Below are 6,531 nucleotides of genomic sequence, written 5' to 3'. Positions count from 1 at the left end.
TATGAGTGAGAGCCTGTGGAGATAAAGGAAAAAGTTCAAGTGTCTCTGCAAGAATGGGGGAGGGGGAAGGCTCCAGAAGGGGACGACATACTGATGCACCTGTTTCAACAGACAGATGCTACCCTGGATGTGCTCCCTAGGTTCGGCCAAGAAATGCTGATGGCGGCCGGCCGGGCAATGGACTGGAAGAGGTCGATATTTGTTCCCATTCTGAGTAAAGGTGACCCGACAGAGTAGAGAAATGATCACATGGTATCATTAATGTGACTTGCGACCAACATTATGCCAAAAATGATGCAAAAAACGGCTGGACCGATACGTCAACAGAGAACTGCTGAATGTGTACCTTGATTTATAAGACGTCATGATACTAGGGATATTATAGCTAATGTTAGATGACTCTTGTCAAAAAGCAGAGAGTAGTAGAAGATTATCTGTGATTCATGGCCTATACAAAGGCATTGGACTGTGTGGATTGCGACAAACTGTGGCTGACTCTGACAAAAATGGGAATACCAGAAGATTTCATGGTGCTTCTCTGAGACCTATACTTTGAACGAATGACGCTATCCAGAACAGAGCAAGAAGACATGACATGGTTCAAAATTGGGAAGGAGGTCTGCCAGGGATGGATTCTGTCTCCGTACCTTTTTAATCTATACGTGATACACATCATCCGTGACGCAGGGCTGTAAGGGGAGAAATGAGGCATCAGGGTGGGAGGAAGATTCATCAACAACCTACTTTATGCACATGACACAACTGGGCTTGCTGAAATGGAGGAAGACCTGGAGCGCTTCTCAAGAAGGTCAAGGACTGCAGCCTTCAATATAAATTGAAGCTCAAGATCAAAAATACAAAGTTTCTCACCACTGGACATATTAGACGCATCAGGATGGATGGTGAAGATACTGAGAAAGTGAACAATTTCAGTTTGCTTAACTCCATAGTCAACACTCTTGATACCAGCAGCCAGGAAATCTAGAGATGAATTGCAGTGGGAAAATCAGCAGTCAGGTATCTCTCCAGAGTAATGAAAAACAGCGACATCATAATGGGGAATATGATGCGCCTGATCCGAGCTGTACTCTTGGCAACTGCATGCTATTCATCAGAGAGCTGGACAGTGACTAGGGAAGATAGAGAATGGATAGCTTTAAGCTACAGTGCTGGAGAAGAGTGTCAAATAGACCACAAACTGCTAGAATAACACACAGATTTATCCTGGAAAAGGTGAAGCTAGGCTTCCCCTTGGAGGCAGGGATTCTGAAACTTCCTCTGGCATACTTTCAGCACGCACATTGCAAGGAAGAACTGGTCCTTGGAGAGGGACACCATCTTTGGAAAAGTACAGACACAGAGGAGAAGACAAAGACAGACCATCCATCCATCCATCCAACCATCCATCCATCCATGTGAGTGTTGGTAATGTGGCTCATGTTTTCATATATATCCTTGCAGGGCATTTCTGAGCATGAGTGTCTATCTTCTCTACGTCCCTGACCCTGACCCTGTACGTATCCTAATCCCCTTCCCGTGAATGCTGCTATGTCATATTGTGTTCTTTTTTTTTTCTACCTCATCATAACAAAAGACATTTAACTGTAGAAATGTGAAGGCAAACTCAAAGAGCGGGGGGTTGCTGGCAGAATGGCTAGGCCAAATACTGAGAATGGGGGAATGACAAAAAGGGTTGAGGGATCAGAAGGGAGCTTTGAATTCAAAATACTAAGTGCCTAAAAGGCCCCTCCCCCTCAGCTCCAGAATCAATGAGGAGTAGACCCTACTCCTTCCGTAGACCCTACATCCCTTCCAAGGCATGATCCTTCCCCAACAGCCTGGGGCCAACAATTCCCTACCCAACTGTGGGTGACAAGTGTTTTTCCTACCACCATATTCCTCACCAACACCTTGAAGTCAATGTTTACTTTATCATTTCAAAATCAGCAATGGCAAGGCAAGCAGGGGTGAATGACACAGGTCTCTGCTGCATGCTGTGCTTGACTTCACCTGGACAAGAGGAGAACCTCCCAAGGCTGGTGGATGCCCCGGCACAGCCAACAAGAGTCCTCTGATCATGCGTGGAGTACTTTCGTTTTTAAAAGCATCACTGACCCCAAGATTCTTCCCCACTATGCTTCGCCCTGCCAGTAAACCACCACCCCAGAAAGTCTGGCCTGTTAGTTATTTTGGAAGCACACAGGTGACTTCTCACAAAAAAAGGAAAACTACGGAGGATAATCAAAACCTTACAGCCTTTTTTCCTTTTTGCCATCCCTCAGGCCTTCTTTCCTTCCCATTCCCCACCCCCTCTTATCATCATCTTCAACATTCATTTTCATGGATTTTGTTTTTTCATCGTCGTGCATGTACAAAATCAAAGGAGGAATTTTGAACTTCGGAACCAACTTTAACTGTACAGGATACGCCAAACACTCTTTCTCAAGACCATTGTTTCTTGTGGAAAACCCCTGGCTCCTTTCCTCATATGTGCCCTGTTCCCCCAGCCCCCAAGATGACACAGGCAAATCCCCGGCTGGGCACCACGGCAGGCGGGGCCAACATATACCTGGGGGCGGAAGGGAATGCTGTCAGGGCCAGCCCACAGAGGAGCACGGGCCATGGTACCATATACAGCAAGCCAGGAACGAGCTCCATGACAGTCGAGAAAACAGAGTCCAGCCCGGATCTCCGCTTGTTATCAAGCTGGTTATCATGTAAATTCAAGACAAAGAAATATTCACTCCCTCTTCCTCCCACCCACCCCTACCTCCACCCTGCAGTGTTCACTTTTGGCTTTTATACAATTTCTCTGAACCCTGTCCACCAACCTCTGAACCTGAGACCTAGCCAACCACTTCTAGAATGAATTACTTATCCGTGTAAAACGGGGAACTGAACATACATGCGAATGAAAACTCACAGTACAGAAAGGTGGTTGGTGGACATGTCTATGTCACACACATACATGATGGGGGGATGAAGGCCTAACCCCATGTTGTCACGGATTGTAGCATAGATAGTCATCACCTTAATCACATCTGCTCCTAAGTCCTATCCTTACACTGCAAGGATGGCTGACAGCTCTTAGGTAAGATCTGGACACAAATGCGTCCTTTAACATACTTTGTGAGGGAGACTGAGCGTGCTCCCCATACCTGCCACTACTTCATTGCCTCTAAAGAGGATTAGCACTGCTCCAGAAGAGTATTAAAACAACTAGGTCCTCTACTGTCCCAGTTCAGGAGTCAATTGTGGCACGACGATCTCTACACACCTTATAAAAAAACTGCCCTGGGATGATATCCACAGAGAGAAGGAATTGCTTTCTGAGTCCTCATTGTCCAACAAATAACCCCTCTCCTCCTCAGCCTCATCTTCATGCAAGTAGGAGAAGGAAGAATGGTACCGAAACAATGAGAAGGATAGGGAGGAGGAAGACATCGACTAGAAGGAGGAGAGCAACCCCAGAAGCCAAGTCTCTTCATCATCGACCTCATCCACGTCAGAAAAGGAGGACAACGATGAGCCAGAGATCCATGACCAGAAAAGAGACTGACAACAAGGAAGACAGAGCCCAGTCGCAGGCAAGTATGAAGGAAGAGCTAGACTCAGAGGAAGAGGGGACCGTGAGCAACACCACCTCCAACGCAGGTGTACAATGATCCAGCAAAAATTCTGATTCTTCTGGGTTCAACTCAAGTTGGAGTCCTTTCCTCCTCCTTCCTCAGAAAATGAAGATGAAGATGAGGAGGAAATGATAAAGTAACTGAGCACACAGTATGGCTCCTCCGGCCACAGACGACACAGCAAAAGGACATGAAAAAAGGAATGCTGGCCACAGAGACAGCCGTAAGAGGTTTCCTGGGCCTGGAAGAAGAGATGGACATATAGATGCAGGACAAACACACAAAGATCAGCAACCACAGGGAAGAACGCCCTTTGCCTATAGCCATCAGACAGCGCCCCCCACCCCCCACCCCACAGACCGTGGCCTAGAGCACGAAGGAGACATTCAACTATCTCCAAAACTAACCAATAGAGACTTGACAGCACAGTCCCCATTATTTCCTGAGCACACACCAAGACATTTGGACAAAGAGGCCAAACCGACGACAGTGCTGTCTCCACCTTAACACCCACCACTGCCACCCCATAGGCCACGACAATCACCACGACTACAAAGCCCACCTCCAGAGCCAGAGCACCTGGACCCTCTGGAGCCTGCCCCCCTGAGAAGCAGCGCACACACACACACACACACACACACCCCGGGCCTCTGTGGGAGTCTGGAAAAAAGCACAGACACTACACCGCCCACACCAGAAAGGGAGCCTCTGCTGTCGTGAGGTAGCAACAACATATTTCTCCCCTCTCCTCAGGTACCTGGCAACCCCTTCTCCTACCGGGCTATGTTCCCCCTGCCTGAGCAGTGGAGGGCTCCCGCAGACGCCACGATAGAACTTCGACCTCAAGCATGCCTTACCTGAGCCCAGCGGTCGCCTGCCCCTGCCCCTGCCCTTGCCCTTGCCTCTGCCGCTGGCATTGCCCATCCCGTCTTGCACACCCAGACGTAGACCCCTGCTCTTCCACCACCCCTACTGCCAGCACCACTGGCCCCTTCCCCGTCCCCAAACAAGAGAAAACCAGGCTGGCGCCGGTGGTCCCCGCCAGCGATGTTCTCCGTGGATGGACCCTTGGTCAGACTGCCAGAAGTTGCCCTGGGCAGGAACTTTCTGTTTGTGCCAGGAAACCCCAAAGCCTGTCTTCACCTGCACCCATGACCCCAGGGCCATGACCTTGGACTTCAGGAACACAAGAATCCCAGCCCCTCCCACCGCAGGCCCTCCCACCCCCACTCATACTACCAGTGGAGCCCACCAAGCTGCACTTCAAAGAGCTTGAGAACCAGTGGCCTGCTGAGGCCATGTGCCCGGGGTATAGAGGCTGGGATGAGGCCACCGAGAATGACGTGGAGCTGGCCAAGACATGGGGACCCTCACGCTGGCCACACAAGAAGTACCATGAGGACCTACTGGACACCTTTGCCTCACCCACCTGAGATCTAAATGCCGCAGCCCCTCTTCAGGCCACGCTCTGACTTCGGGGATATGATCATCCTGTACAACATTTGGAATGGCAGCATCAAGGAGGAAATTTTCAGATACCTGTGTGTCACTTATGAGCAACTCCTGCATCAAGACGAAGGCACCGACTGACTCAACAACACCCTCTGGGTTTACCATCCTCCCACCAGCCTAGAGGAAGAAGCGGGATGGTGGGCTCAGGGAAAAAGTGACCATGTGTGCCCACAACAAGGGCTTCTACATCATCGAGAAAAAGCACGATTGTCGAAACCTCAACGGCAGCCGGACCAGCACTGACAAGCCGCCCAATGACACTTAGGGCATGAGTATCCCATCATGGCCTCACATCCACACTCAGACCAGCACAGAGTGGGGTCTCATGACCTCCTTCGCTAGCAGCTGTGTGCGACAGCGACCCCCTTAAATTTAACCTCCTCAAGTTCCTACAAAAAGCCATACCCACAACTGGGACCTATTCAACATGGAGCCCATTGCAGGTAAACAGATGACCATAGGGTATGTGGGCCAGAACGTCCACCAGGTGATCACTGATCTGCGGGAGAAGCGCTACAAGACTGATGTATTGGTAACAGCTGTGTGTTCTGAGTACATCGTGACATCACCGTGGATGCCACCCAGAGTGGCAACTTTGCCCGCTTGATGAATCAAAGTTGCAACCACAGCAGCTAAGCCAGGGTGACCACAGTAGAGTCACAGAAGATTTGTCATCTGCTCAAAGAATGTGGGTGGGATGGAAAATAATGTTTATATAAACTCATATGAATAAAAGAAAAGTCTCAAGTAAACATTCAAAACTGCATTAAACATACGCACAAGAGTAAACCCTGAAACATTTCCACTGCCTGAATGCCCAAGAAGGGCCCTGTGGTGATTAGTGACAAAGTTATGAGACCGGGTCCAGAAAGAAAGTGGCTCAGATCCACCAGCCAATCTGTGCAGAAAAGATTGGCAGCCACTCTCATGCAATTTGAGGCCATACCAACACCTTGGAGGATCGGCTGTGATGTAGGACAGACACCATGATACATAATAATTAGAGTACAAATACCTGGGGACAGTGCAATGTACCCTGGGTTGCTAACTCAGAGACTAGCAATTCAAATCAACAATAGCTCTAAGATGGTTAAAATGGGCAGCTTACTCTCAGAAAGATTTACAGCATCAGAAACCAAAAGATAAGGAGGCTGCAAATTGGAATCTTTGCTCCTGAGCCCCAAGGAACGGCTTTGTGCTATTCGTCTCTTCAGTAATGACGACCTGTGTCCACAAGGCGGCAGTCTTGATCAGCGCTCCTCTCAATGTGGAGCCCAAGCTCCCAACAATGCAGAGGCGGGAAGGGGGCACAACGAGAAATGGGGAGAACCGCAGGTGAACAACATGAGAGAAACCTTTTTTGTTTAAGCAAACTCACATGAAATAAGGA

General features: G+C 49.1%; 1 pseudogene; it reads left to right on the top strand.

The window, feature by feature from the left end:
- Positions 1–5,596, top strand: part of LOC102860110 — a 16,194-nt pseudogene extending 10,598 nt beyond the window's left edge.
- Positions 5,597–6,531: the final 935 nt, after the last annotated feature.

The sequence above is a fragment of the Elephantulus edwardii genome, unplaced genomic scaffold (assembly GCF_000299155.1).
Source record: "Elephantulus edwardii isolate Elephantulus edwardi_28Jun2011 unplaced genomic scaffold, EleEdw1.0 scaffold00496, whole genome shotgun sequence".
Classification (NCBI taxonomy): domain Eukaryota; kingdom Metazoa; phylum Chordata; class Mammalia; order Macroscelidea; family Macroscelididae; genus Elephantulus; species Elephantulus edwardii.
Note: the sequence above shows the minus strand (reverse complement) of the source record. Positions and strands in the feature narration are given on the sequence as shown.